General features: G+C 57.2%; 1 protein-coding gene across 17 annotated transcripts in view; it reads right to left on the bottom strand.

Moving 5' to 3' along the window:
• Positions 1-8,237, bottom strand: part of AHDC1 (AT-hook DNA binding motif containing 1) — a 64,003-nt gene extending 55,766 nt beyond the window's left edge. For 3 of the 17 annotated variants that reach the window (XM_070250343.1, XM_070250347.1, XM_070250349.1), the window contains exons 1-2: positions 7,748-7,953; positions 7,418-7,512 (exon numbers count right to left, since the gene is read on the bottom strand). The gene's annotated coding sequence lies outside the window, so the exon portion shown is untranslated. The other 14 variants (XM_070250354.1, XM_070250375.1, XM_070250333.1 and 11 more) reach the window with 11 other exon arrangements.
• Between the last annotated feature and the right edge of the window lie 6,102 nt (positions 8,238-14,339).

Genomic DNA, 14,339 nt, shown 5'->3' with positions numbered 1-14,339 from the left:
GTCTGTGCCCAGGACGGAAAAGCAGAGCCACATCCTTGCTCCCTGGGGGGTGGCAGCGGATCCCAGCCCACCCATCTGTCTTCAGATGGTAGAGGCAGGGGCCTCCACAAAGCTGCCTGGAGGGCATCCCTGTGTTTGAAGAGGCACGGGCTGGGGGGAGGTGGGGGAATGCACAGCAAACAGTCCTCATGGAGGTTCCTTTGAAAACCACTGACGCCAGGAGAGAGGAAGAGGGAGGCCAGGGGCGGGTATGTCTGTCCTTGCGCATCTGTGTGGGTCAGTGCCCAACTGTGAGCCTTGGAGCCCTTCGCATGTGTTTGTGCTGATGGCCTCTGTTCAAGCAGCATCTTGGCCTTGGAAAACAGCCCTCCAACTCAGGCTGCAAGCTCAGAGCCTCGCACAGGCAGCTACCCCCTCATATATGCACACTGCCTACACAAACACCCCGCACACCTTCACATCTGCCTAACTGTACTCTCACACACATGCAGCTCACCCCAAAGCCCTATACCCTCACATATGTACACCCATTACATACATCCCCACACTCTGCAAAACCAGGTATAGTCACACACACACCTGTCACATATACATGCATACACACACACCCCCCCCTCGACAAGTAATTATCACACATACACCCACACACCTTGGATTTCCCTGTCACACCCATATCCCATCTGACACGCACTCAGTCTCTCTCTCACACACACAACAGACACTCACCATCCTTTATATCTGTACCTACATGCATGTGTATATGTGCACAACACACACACACACACTCATCAACTCTCAGCTCTTTCACACCACCCAACCCATCAGCCAATTTACGTGTGTCCAGGTCAGGCCTTGCAACTTCCCAAAAGGACTCCCACCAGCTGAGACAGCCTCCTGCCAGCTCAGTCGGAGTTGGGGGGGCATACCACCTCCACCCCCACCCTCACCCTAGACATTACTGCTCCCTGGGACCCTTGATCTTCACCTCCAGAGAGAAGAGCCGTCTCTCTGCTCGGTGTGACTACCACTGCATGCATGTGTGAGAGTGTGACTGTGTGCGCATGTGTGTCAACGTGTCCTGAGACCCCATGACAAGGTCTGTGTGTCACCGCCTGCGTGGTTAAGGAAGCATTGGGATGCATTCACCCGTTGTTTGTGAGATGCAGGAGGAGTTGAGGGTGGAGATTTGTATGTCACAAAATGTGTGTGTTTGTCAGTGTGTGTGACGCAAGGCCAGTGTGGACAGGTGTGAGTCTGGGGGTGCATTTATACAAGGAGACATATACCCGGTGAGCGTGATGGGATATTTTCTGAGAGTAGGGGTCAGGACCAGGAGAGCTGCTCTCAGCAACTCCCTCCCCTACAAAAAGAGCAGGGAGGAGGGGTCTCTGGGCCGCTTCTCTCTCTCTCTTTCTCCCTGACCTCTTTAGCAGCTGGAAACTGAGCCGGGGGTGGAAGGAATGGAGACTTGGCTGGCCTGGGGGTTTGGGGAGGGAAGCAGGAGAAAACACCTTCCAGATTCTCATCAAATCCCTGTTTGTGGTTTGTAGCCTCAAGTCTCTCCTCTCTCTCTTTCTCTCTGTCTGGGTTTCCCCCTTTCTTTATCTCTTCCTGTCTCTCACTCTCTCCCCCATCTCAGTCACCTTGTCTCTCCTCTTGGATCTCCCTGTCTCCAAGGCTCTGTTTCTCTCTCCCCAGGCCCTTCCATTTTCCTGACTCCTCCTCTCTCTGCCACCACCTCTGTCTGTCCGTCTCTCCCTGTCCTGGTCCATCTGTCCGTCTCTCTCCGTCTGCCTGTGCGTGGGTGTCTCTGTCCATCTGTTCCACCACCCATCTGTCTGGTTGTCTGTGCTGGTCCTTCTAAGGGTGCCCACTCGCTCCTCAAGGCACCCTCCCCCAGGTCAGCAGAGGCCTCTGCTGGCTCAGGGGGTGGGGAGGGGGTGCAGAGTTGCAGCTTCTGGAAGCTTCAGTAGCAGCTGGGCTGAGCTGGGAGTTCGGGGCCAGCCAGCTGCAGAAGCGGCCCCTCCCTTGGGCTCCCAGGCCAAGGACCCCAGAGCAGAAAGAGGAGAGAAAGCAGGGCCTCACTGCAGCTGAGTTTGTGTATGTGCATGTAAGGGGGAGGCAGGGGGAGCCTCACTTTACCCCCACTTCACCATTCCCCTGCAAGCCAGGCCCTGTGGAGAGGGATCCTCAGTGCCCACCTTCCTTACCCCCTCCCCTACCCAATGGAGGAGAAGCTGGGGATTCAAGAGGGAGGGGCCGGGGGATACCAGGCCTTGGGGGAAGGAGGGGGTGGGGGCCACAGCTTCCTGTCAGCTGGGTGGGAGGGGGAGCTTCTTCCCTCCTCGCTTCCAGGCAGTCCCTGGGGATCCCTCCAGTTCTGGTCCCAGCTCCAGGCATGAGGGGCCGCATAGGCAGTTCTCGGCAGCTCCCACAGGGGCCATTCCCACATCCCAGCTTCCCCAGAGCCTCTGACCCATAAGGATATTGGGGAGATCACACGGATGTCTCCCCACTCCCCAGGTGGAGGTTGGATCAGGACATGTGGGGACTTCGGCCCTGTCTAGGCACTGACCATCCTGAGAGGCCCCAGGTAGCCCACCTACCATCGTCAGACCAGCACCTCACACACATACATACATACACACACACACACACACACACACACATAGTGCACCCCAGCACTCACAGCCCACCATCCCCATTCCCCTGCCCAGCAGCTCAAAAGGTTCAACAGGGAGCCCTACCCCCAGAGACCTGCACCCTACCGTGCACCAGTGGCAGGTTCTGACGGTACCCCCAGCACAAAGCCAGCAGCTAGAGATGGCATCCCTCAACACCCTTCCAGGCTGCTCTGTTCCCCTCACTCCCTTCTCCAAGAACAGCTCAGAGTCCAAATCCCACAATGGATGGGGAAACTGAGGAAGAGATGGAAGGACACAGTCATCCCTCCTGAGACCCTGGAGTGGGATCATAAATGAGGAATAGGGAAAGAAAGGGACGCTGCAGGGGCAGAATCTGGCTCCTTCCTGACCTACCATGGGCAAAGTCCATATTGGCTGCACCCTCCCCACAGCCGTACCGCTGGGCCAGGGCCAGAGGCTGGCTCCCTCCCTCTAGAGCTCTCCTTGCCCCTGGCTGGGCCCCCTCCCTCTCCTCGCTTCAGAGCAGCCCTCCCTGCCCTCTCCCTCCCAGCTCTGGCTCTCTCATCCTCAGCTCTTGGAAGCCTGACTCACTGTTTCCCCTCCTCTCTCCCCTCCCTCCCTCTCTCTCCCGGCAGCGGCGCCTCCCCCTCCCCTGGGGGGGCTCTGGCCACAAGGGTGCCCGCCTGCTCCTCTCCCCAGGCTCCAGTCCCCCTCCGCACCCAAGAGGCCCCCTGCAGCTGTTCCAATTCTCTAACTACAGAGAGGTGGAGTGAAAAGAGCCTAGGTCCCAGGCCTGGCTCTGCCAAGTGTCTGTGACCCCGGGCAAGTGGCTCCCCTCTCTAGACTTGGTTTCCTGCTGTCAAAAAAGGAGGGGGGGATTTAACTGGATGATGCCCCTGGCATCTGTGGGACCCTAATGTTCCCAGTTTTAAAACCCTGGGGCCTCTTGGCACAGAGCACCCACAACCTGTGGGGCGCTGTACCTGCCTCAGGCCCCGCCCCCAGGTCCAAAGAAGAAATGTTTGGGCTCTGTTCCCAGACATTTGGAGAAGGCAAAGGGGAGACGCTGCCCCGGGGCCAGGGGCATTAGTCAAGTGACCCCTGGAATCCCCCTGTCTCCCCATTCTCCCTCCTCTTGTGGGAGTCTTTCCCTCTCTCTCCCCCCCACCTGTCCTCCACCCTCTTCCCAGAGACATTTGCTTGTCTCTCCTCCAAAAACAATCCCAGCATTTGATCTTGGGGAGAGGCCCTCAGTGCCCATGCAGTTCGGGCTGTGGGCTGGGGAGGAGCACATGCCTAGGCTTTCTTGGTCCCCTGGACCCCACCTCCAGGGGCTGTGATCCTGGCTCTTCTCTTTGCCGGTTTTCTCTCTCACCCTCTCATTACTGGCTTCTGTCACCATCTTTCCCTCTCTCCACTTCCAAGTGGCTGTTTGGGTCTCTCTCCTCTCCACCTCCCCCATTCTCCCCCCAGCTCTCTCCCTGGGGGGGCCCATCTGCTGGCATTAGCAACAATGTTACCCTTGCTCCCCCTTGCAGTCCCTAGCTCCACCCCATCCTGGCTTCCCCTCCCTGCTCTGTCCCAAGAGACCCAGACACAGAGCTGGGCTCCATCCCATAATAGTGAGTCTGCTTGACCTCACTCAACCAGACCAGAAGGGCCTGGGCATCTGGTATGAAGGCATGGCACCCCCTGGTCTTGGGTGACTGGCATGAGACACAGAGCTCTGTATTCCACAAACCAAAAAAAAAAAAAAAAAAGGAAAAAAGAAGTTGACCTGGGGTGGGACAGAGGGGGAAGAAGGGAAATGAGGGAGGTCAGGTTTGCCTGGAGGAAGCCCTTGACCAAAGGGGAACAGAGGCAAGAGGAGGGAGTGGCTCAAAGTCAATGCTCCAGGGTGATCTGAGAACACGCCATGTCCCTCTGGGGCTCCACCAGGCCAGAGCAAGTCCCCCCCCCCCCAAAAAAGAACAGTCTTCTGCCAGGGACAGTTCGCCCCTCAAGCCTCCAACACAGCCACAACAATCAGGCGGAGAACCCAACCCTTAATCTCCTTTAAGATCCAAGTCCAACCTCCCCAAAGTCCACCTCCACCTTAGCTCAGGAGGGGGTTCCAGAAACCTCCCTGCCACCAAGATCTAAGCAGGTAGAACGAAGGGACCAAAGCCCCCCACCTCCCAAGCCCCCTCACCAAAGACCCTGTCAAGGGCTGGGGAGCAATGTAAAATAATCCTAGAATCTTCATAGCACTAAACTGAGAAGCTATGCTGTCCATCCACAGCACCTGTGGGTGCAGGGGCTCCCCGCCCCCACGACCCTCTTCCAGACCCCCCAGCCCAGCAACCATAATAAACAGCAAGCTCTTTTGCTTTATGACACCAAATTTCTCCAAGCCCAACAGCTCCTTCCATCACTTCCTCAACCATAGATCACATTAAAAACTCACAGAGGGCAACTTAAACACATCACATTTGTTTCTCTCTATATTATTTCAAAAGTAACGGCATTAAAAATGGATTTTACTACAGAAAATAAATATCAGCACGTGGGCTGGGAGCCCAGGCAGGGAAAGAGAGCACACCAGGAGACTGTCCCTGAGGGCTTGGGCACAGCTTAGGCACTGCCCAAGGAGGTGGCTGAGAGGCCAGAATACACTCTGGGGTGTGGGGGGATGCCTGGGGAGGGGGCAATGCCTGCCCACCTGGGTACGTGCCCCAATGCCAGACCAAGAGGGACAAGAGTCACTGGTTTGGACTGGTGCCCACTGGTCCCCCAAAGGCACATGCCCTCACTAATCTTTCTAACCTCTGAAGGGTGGGAGCTCTGGGGCAAGAAGTTCACCAGTCTCTCTGGGGGTTATTCCAACTATTGACACAGCAGGAGAAAAAAATGAATTCAACTTACTATCCAGTTTGATTTTCCATTACTATAAAAATAAATATACATCTGCTCAAAGGAGGGAGATGGCAAGCGGCATCCACATGCCACCTGGGGGGTCCCCCCACAGCTCACCACCACAACCCAGCCAGCCTCCCCAAGCGGTGGGGGGGTGGTGGTAGTGGTGAGGGGAGGATGGACACACTGGTAATCTTTCACTTACAGCCCCAGCTCACACAGCTACACACACTGGGCCACACGGAACAGGAACAAGTCAACAATAGAAACACCCCAAATGCTCCTGGCAGGACTCTGTCCAGGCCCAGGCACATGCCCCCGCCCCGCCGGCGGGAGCAGCGGACAAAATGTGGCCACCCTGACCCGGAGGCAAAGCTTGTCCTCACACCCTGAGCTCTGCCCAGGGAGCTGGGGCCAAGTCCCGCCTGACACCAACTGGTCCGGCGGGAAACGCCTGCCTAGCCAGACAAGCACAGGCCCCCCAAGGGTCCCTCCTTGTGCTCAGGGACCAGACTGGTGCAGCCCAGCCCTGCCTCCCAGGGTGACGCCTGGGCCCAAATTCAGCTGGCCCTGCCAGTCAGGCACTGGTGCAGAACCGAGGGCACCAGGCTCAGCCCCTCCCAGCCCAGCCCCAGGGCCCCCAAGCTAGGAGGGAGGGGGGACTCCCCACCCCTCCACATCTGGCCCTGGCCCCCAGGGTCTGCGGTAGAGAATTCCCGCCCCCGCTTCTCTCTCTCTCTCCCTCCTCCTCCCTCTCTGTGCCCGCTGCCCGCCTCAGGGACAGCCCCAGCTCCCGCCTCCGGCCAGCAAGGCCCACATCCTTCCTCCCTCAGCTGGCCCCTTTGCCTGGCAGGAGGCTGGGGGGTCAGGCTGCTGGGGAACCCCTCCAGCTCCCATCAGTCCTCATCCCCAGCCCCCAAACTCTGGGTTGCTGTCCCTTTTCCTGTAGAACAGGAAACAAGGTTATTTCCTAGACTCAGAGCCAGTCCCCTGCCCCTCTGGCTCTGCCCGGGGACCAGGACCCAGAAGGGGAAGGCACCCTCAGCCAGAAAGCAGAGGGATTCAGCAATTCACCCCCAGCTACCGGCCCAGGGGGCTGACAGCTGTCACTCAGCACCCCAACCCCTGGGGAAGAGAGGGCCGATTCAATCAGAGCCCCAAAGGAAACGCATTGATAGGCGATTACTTATTTATTTATGCAAAAGTGAGCTGACTTTGTTCGCCAGGTAACCGGGCATGCGGCCCAACCCCTCCGGCCCCGGCCGCCCCCAAATCCCTCCTCCGCCCCACATCCCCTCCGGGTCATTAGGTCCCCGCCCCTCAAATCCCGGAGCACCAGCGGAACCTTGGGATTTGGGGGTTGGAGGGGAGGGGCTCCTCCCTCCGCAGTCTCCCCCTTTCCCAGTGCCGTTCCTAAAATCCAGCCTTGTTCTCCGCTCCCACGGTCCCCCCCTTCACCCCCCCCTCACATTCTCAGCAAGCTGGAGAGCAAATTGCAGTTTTAAATCCAAAGACTGAGGGAGGGGGAAGAAGGAGGGGGCGCGCGGCAGCGCTGGGCGCGCACCTCGCCCCCGAGCCGGGGGAGCCGCGGGGCGGCCAGGAAACCCGAGAACCCCCCCTCCCCGCCCCCCCTTCTCGTCCACCTCCCCCTCCCCCTTCCCGGCGCTGCTTGCCAGGCTTCGAGCCGAGCCCAGCCGAGCCGCGGGCCCCGGTGGAAACAAAGACCGATCGCACCGCGGGCACCGCAGCCACCGGGTCCGGCGGACCGGACCGGGGCGCGCGGAGGGGGCGCGGGGCCCCCCCGGTGCGCTGCACAAAAGAGCCCGGCCGGCCGGTCCCCAGCGGGGGTCTAGGGCTGGGGAGGAGGCGCCACTCACCGGAGTGCTGGGCTGCCGGCTCCGTGGGTCCGAGCCAGGCGAGGGTTTTTGGGGGGCGTCTGTCTTCCGGCGGCGGCAGCGATGCGGGCGCCCGGCTACTGGGAAGAGGAGTCGTGGAGGAGCCCTGAGCCGCCCGCTGTTGCTGACAGCATGGCTCGCGCCGCGGCTCACATTCTCCGCCGCTAACTCCGCTGGACACGGCCCCCCGCTCCCGCGGCGCCCCCCCACCTCGATCACTCCTTCGCTCTCTCTGCGCCCCCCTCGCTCCCCCCGCCGCGCACACACTCTCACAGCCCTGGACACCCCCGCCCCCACCCCCCAATTGCAAACCTGGGAGGGAACGCGCCCCGCGTAGTCCTCCTCCTGCTCCTCCTCCTCCGCCCTCCTCCCTCCCGCTCTCTCTGGCAGTCTGTCTGTCTCTCTGACTGTCTCTATCTCTCGCTCTCTCTGCCTTTCTCTGCTCTCAGAGCTGGGTGGGAAAAGGAAATGAGGACAGAAAGCAGACGCTGGCTTTGGGTGGTGGTAGCTGGATTCCCTCTCTCCCTCCCTCCTCCTCCTCCCCTCCCTCCTCCTGCCTTCTGCTCTCTCCGCTGAGAGCGGGGCTGAGCGCAGCCTGGCGGGTGGCTCGCTCTGCCCGCCCGCCCGCCTGTCTGTCTGTCTGGTCTGCCTCGCTCGCTCCCTCCCTCCGTCTCTCGCCCTCGCCCTGCCTGCCTGCCTCTCTCCGTCTCCGCCGCCGCCGCCGCTGCCTCTGCGAGCTCGCCTTACCTTCGCTGCTCACCATCCGGAACCCCAGGGGGGGAGTGCGCGCGCGGCACGCCGGGACTTGTAGTCCCCGCCCCGGCCGCTCGGCGCTCGGGGCGGGCGGGGCGGTGCTAGTTGCTCCGACGGCGCGGCCCGGAGCCCGCGGGGACCCTGCTCCCGGGCCCCTCTGGCGGCGGCGTGTCCTCGTTTACCGAGGGGTGCTGCTTCTCCCCCAAGATTGAGAGTGTTTCCCACATTCCTTGTCCCCTGCGGGGGGGCTCTGGCTCGAGCGGCGGTTGCGGGTGAGAGCGAAGGGGCGGGGTCTGAGAATGGAATGAGAGTGGAATAGGGAATCTAGGGATTAGCCAAACGGTCTGCGTGCGACTTTCTCGGGCGTACCAATTAAATGGGAGAGGAAGAGGAGAGAGAGCAGGACCGGCTTTCTGAATTTGGGGACCTTCTCCCTCTCTGAAAACGTGTCCTATTGAGTAAAGCGCAAGCAGTTATCGGCGGGAGGGCTGCTCCAGAAACCTCAAAGCCCCAGTAGCGCCTCCTCCTCACTCGGTGACCCCGACTCAAGCTCTGAGCTTGGGGTTTAGCCCCGCCCCCCCAACTCCTAGTTTTCCTAGAAGTCAGAGGGTGCAGGGCACAAGAGTCCTGAGTAATCCGCAGATAGCACACACACACACCCCACCCCCTTCCTGAATTCGACTGAGCTTTTTCATTGTGTCAGGAAGCAAGATTCAGATTCAACAGTTCAGAGCTCCTGCTGCGGCCAGGGGGCTGGGCTCAGCACTTTCACCTACCTCCTCTTCAGGTCACATCTGTTATCCAGCCCCTAGCTCTGGGCCCCCTGCCTGGCCTATCCCCACAGATGGAAATGTGCACTGCCAGGGCCTGGTTACCAAGGGGAGGTAGCCCAGGATGGGGAACTGCTGCTGCTGCCATTTACTAGACACCACAGGCCCCCTGAGTCCTGCAGAGACCCGGTGAAATGGTACTGGTATCATTTCCATTTTAGAGATGAGGGCACTGAGGCCCTGGTCCCCCAGTTAAGATGAGGTAGAGCCCAGCGGGCGGGCGCCTAGGGTCTGGTTGATTCCAAAACTCACTGCTTAACCTATGGGCCATGGGAGGGAGTTGTGACTCCCCAGGTCTCTGTCTGACCTTCTCTCCCAGTGTCTGTGCGTCCTCCCTTGGCACTTCAGTTCCTTCGACAAATGTTAACTGAGGTATGCAGGGCTCACAGGGGACACAGAGATGAATAATGCACGGTTGCCCTCCTGTCCTCTCAGTGTCTACCAACACCAGCCCTGACTGGTCCTGCGCTAGTCCCACTTCATCCGTGCATCTGACATTCCTTTGCTCCGTGTCTGCTGGCTTTGTCTGTCTGGCCCAGTGTCTGAAGTTCCTTCAACAGTGCCTTTGTCCTTGGCCCACCTGTTTCTGACTCCTCCTTTGGCCGAGTGGGGTGATGGCCAGCATGTGACAAAGGCAGGTGGTGACATTTTACCAACTTCAGCTCCCTGTCACCACCTGCCCTACACCTCCACCCCTCCCAAGCCCCTCCTCTAGGACAGTCTGGAACCCACAGAGGGCAAAAGAGGGTATCTGGGGGGCACTCTCTATTGGACCTTTGCGGAGGGAGCAGCAGCAATGGGGGAGGTCTAGGGCTGTAGGTAGTACACCTATTGATCTGGCGTCATGGGGCTGGCATGGCCAGCTGGAAAGACCTCCATTTGGGAGCCAAATGAAAGCCATGGTTAAGGTCATTAGGGGCCCTTTGCAGCTCCAAAATCTGGAATCTAAAGTTATCACAAATAGATGAGGCTTTGGCATCTTGCCCTAGCTGGTGCTCACGAGTGAGAGAGGCCCAGTTTCCCTTTTCTCTCACCCCCAGGCCCCAACACACACATCCTTCATCCTTACGCAATAGGCTCTGCCCCTGGGCATGAAGACCCCACCTAGACTGAATCAAGTTTTGGGAGGCAACTGGGTGGAGTAATACAGGATGGCTTCAAGGAGACAGGGAGCCCCAGGTACATGGGGAGGAAGAGGAGTTTGACAAAGGCATGGGAGGGAAGAGGTTAAGTGATGAGGTACAGAGGGAAACGTTAGTAGGGCCCATGGCTCCACCAGTGAGAGGGGAATAGAAGTTAGCTAGTTTTCCAAGCATGCCCCTCCCACACCAGGCTACTTCAGCTGCCCCCTCCCCAGAAAGGGTGGGTGCTATTAGCCTCCAAGGTGTTGGACATTGCCAGAAACCAAGGGTTACAGGATTTCCCAGTCATTTGGGGCTGGTCTTTCTCTTGGAGCCTCTCCAAATTGTGTTGGGTGGGGGGTCTCCCTACACCAACTCAATCCCAGTCTTCCCGTGGGCTGCTGCTGCCACCTAGTGTCCAATCTCCATCTCTGCTTCGGCAACAGTAGTGTAAAAGGGGGCTATCCAGTCCTTAAAAACAGTGTCTGGGTCACCACAGGCAGGGCAGGGTAGCAGTAAACTCCCTGAGAAAGCAGACTTGAAAAGGGGGACCCAAGTTGTGGAAGACCTTGCATCATTCCTTTCTGGGCTCAGCTCAGGCCAATCACTTTTGTGTCAATGTAAGTAGAAAGTGGTCTAGCTAGACCTTAGGAAATAGAACTGAGAGTCTAGAGATAAAATTGTGGGGCCTGAGGGCTTGGAGGCCATGTGGAATAGGCATCAGACCGCCTTGGTTCTGATTCTGCTTTTACAGTGTGTGTTCTTAACCTCTCCAAATCTCAGTTTCCACAAGTGTAAGATAGAGCCATCCCGTCCCTGTGTTACAGGCAGGCCTGTTGAGAAGGTTTACTGAGCACATGGATGTGAAAGCACTTTGAAAACTGGCAAGGGCCTGCTGAGTGATTATTGAGTCATGGTAATCATAGTGACAATAACTGAGAGGTCACAGCAGCCTGGAGCGAGGCACCTGGGTCTCATGGAGAGGCAGAGTGAAGCCAGCCTTGGGTAGGGATGGGCACTGTCCTCCCTGACTACAGAAGTTCTGGGGCTGGCCCCACTCTTGGAACTCCCCCAGGAAAGATGTGGATTGCTAGAGAGGGGTTCGGCCCAGTCCACGGAAGGAGAGACTGAGACCAAGAGAGGTTGAGGGCCTGTCCAAAGCCACTGAGCTATAGATCCAGGAACAAGAGGCCCACTGGACTGAGACCATTATGGCCTTGTTTTCCCCTCTTCTGGATGGGAACAGCTCAGAGATGGGGCCCAAGAGACCACGGAAGCAGGAAGCCCCCCTCATTGTGGTACAGTGAGAACTAAGGCCCCCAGGCCCCCATTATCCCTCCTCCTGTGCTGGCCCCTCTCCACTCCCTGCTCCCTGCAAGTCCTCCCACATTCCTCCAGGCAACAGGAAACCCCAGCTGCAGCCCAGACTTCAAACAGCTCCTCCCTCTGGGCAGGGGGTGTGGGAGGAGAGGCCAGAGGCCAGAGGGCAAAGGTCAGCTTTGTTCCTGCCGGAGGTGGTGAGGGACTGGGGGGGGGGGGGGGAGACAAGGGTAGGGCCCTTGACAGCCACACTGCGTGTGTGTGAATTCCTGTGTCCATCAGGGTGCGTGTCAGCCTGTGTCTGAGGGTAAATTTGTGTCCTCGGTTTCCTTTTGGCTCATGGACCTGAGCTATGTGTCCCAGTGCCTATAAGTACACCTTTGTCTTTGGGTGCTCAGCCTGGGATCTCACCGCCGTGTCTGTAGGAATCATCATGTGTATTATATATCCTGGTTCACAGGTCTGCTCAAAGCAATGTGTCCTCCTACGGGTATGACCTGGTGTGGTTCTTTGTGTCCAAGAGGGGCGTCCCTCTCCTGCCTCTTCCCCTCTCATCCTTTCTCCACCTCGATCACCGGAGGTTTCCTTCTAGAAAGTGAATCTGACTGTTACTCCCCTGCTCACAACCCTTCAATGGCTTCTCATGGCCCAAAGCTTAGAATCCCAGCCTGAGTACACGGCAGACAAGACCCAGGCCTACCTTGCCATCTTCATCTTTAGCTACCAACTCCCCTCAAATTTTTCACTCCAGTCACACCTACCTCATTGTAACTCCCTGCACAGTCCCATTTCCTGCCTCTAAGCTCACTTAATTCTGTCCAGTCTGGGATGCCCTTCTCTTGCTTCATTTTTCTTCCTTTGGTGTGGAAGATTGTCCCTGAGCTAACATCTGTGCCAATCTTCCTCTATTTTGTATGTGGGATGCTACCACAACATGGTCTGATGAGCGCTGTGTAGGTCTGCACCCAGGATCTGAACTCACAAACTCCAGGCTGCCAAAGTGGAGCACATGAACTTAACCACTATGCCAACGGCCTGGGCCCCCTCTTGTTTCTTTATCAAGTGAACTTTTACTCCTTTTGCAAGTCTTCAGTGAAGCAACACCTCCACTGAGAAGTCTTCCAGACGTCCCTCTGCCCGACTGAGTTAGGACCCCCCCACCCCGTTCTTCCATATCTTCTGCTTGTGTCTGTCCCCTTCACTCTCATCACAATTAAACTGTGAGCAGGAACTATGCTTTATCTTCCATCGTGTATGATGGGAAGGTTCTGAAGGGACCTAAGTCCTCCCATCCCAGAGGAAAGTTTCCTGTAGTTTTGGATGTTGTACCTAGAGTGACCACTAGAGAGAGCATGGATATCATTGCAGGACCATCCAGGCTGGGGGTGGGGGCGTGGGTGGGTGAGGGGGTGGAGGAGAAGGTGGTTCCAGGAGTTGGGGGGGGAGGGTAATGGATGAGAGGATAGGGTGCGAGGGATGCTGAGATTATGTACCTGCGGGAGAATGACTGGAGTAGATAGTGGGTCCACCCAGCTCAGAACTGGAGCAGTGGGATCCAGGATAGACTCACACCCAATGAGTCCTGCGCCCCCCAGATTTCTTCTCTGACTTTTCTTCACAACTCAGGGGTCATTCCCCTTGGTTTTCCAACCCTCCTACCTCTTGCCTCTGACCTTCCAACCTTCTTCTTCTATGCCTCATCTGCACCCTCAACTCTTACATACATAATTATTTGCACTTGTCTGACTTGGCCACCTCTGGGCCTTTACACATGCTGTTCCCTCAGTGGGAGATGATCTCAGCCTCTGGCTGCTTCATCAGGCAGACGTTGTTTCACATCCTCCAAGAAGTCTCCCTTGGCCTCTAGACTGACCATTCCCCTAAGTGTTGTAATTGTTTACTATTCTGCCTCCTGGACAGGACCAGCCTACAGGAGACATCAGTAAATGCGTGTGAAATTAATAAATGACTTACGAATACAATCTTCAGCTATCCCAGGGCTATCCCAGGCCCCTATCTGCACCATGCCCTCCCTGGCCTGACTCAGGGTTAGTTTTATACTTTCCCATGCTGCTCCATCAAATAAGGAAATATGACACAGTGGGATACATGAGACTTTGAAGTCACACAAACCTGGGTTCAAATCCTGACTCTACCATGCAGCTGGATGACCTTGGGCAAGTGTTGTGGCCTCTCAGAGTCTTCGTTTCCTCTTTTGTAAAATGAGAATAATCACACTTCTGCACTGTTTCCCAGTGAGGATCGAATTAGATAATACATGTGAAACACCCAGCATTAGTCAATTAGGTGTCCTCCTCCCCCGCCATGAACTTGGAAAGAAAATTGCCCTTTGAATCTTAAGCCGATAAAATCCACGCATCACGGAGGAGAAGAGCCAGGTGGGGGAGTGAATGAGGCGAGAGATGGTTTTGTAAACGACTGAAGAGTTTTGTGAACAGTGGAAACCGCAATCAAGGTGACCCGCCTGTAATCTCAGGGAGGCAGGGCGAGGATGTGATTGAAATTAAGAAAACCGAGGCCTAATCAATTGCATTGTGCTCTATCTCAAGGGAACAGAAGGATGCACGGAAAAGGGGGTGCAAGGGAGATTCATTCGGCTGCACAAGAGGGAAGGATGGGGAACCAGTAGATACATGGATTCCAGGCTCAGGTGGCTCTGGTCTCTGCTGAGGAGCAGTGAGGGTCTGGCCAACTCCAGGTGACTCACTGCCCTGCTGGGCCTTCATTTAAACTGAAAGGGGCTCCAGGTACCAGGCAGAGCCCCATCAGGCAGAGGAGAATATTCTGGTCCCAGGAAAAGACTACAGAGACTAAGAGCACTGATTCTGGAGTCAGAGGACCTGGCAAGCCCCTGCTCTG

Source organism: Equus caballus, chromosome 2 (genome assembly GCF_041296265.1).
Source record: "Equus caballus isolate H_3958 breed thoroughbred chromosome 2, TB-T2T, whole genome shotgun sequence".
In the NCBI taxonomy this organism is placed as follows: Eukaryota; Metazoa; Chordata; class Mammalia; order Perissodactyla; family Equidae; genus Equus; species Equus caballus.
This window is presented reverse-complemented; position numbering and strand designations above follow the sequence as displayed.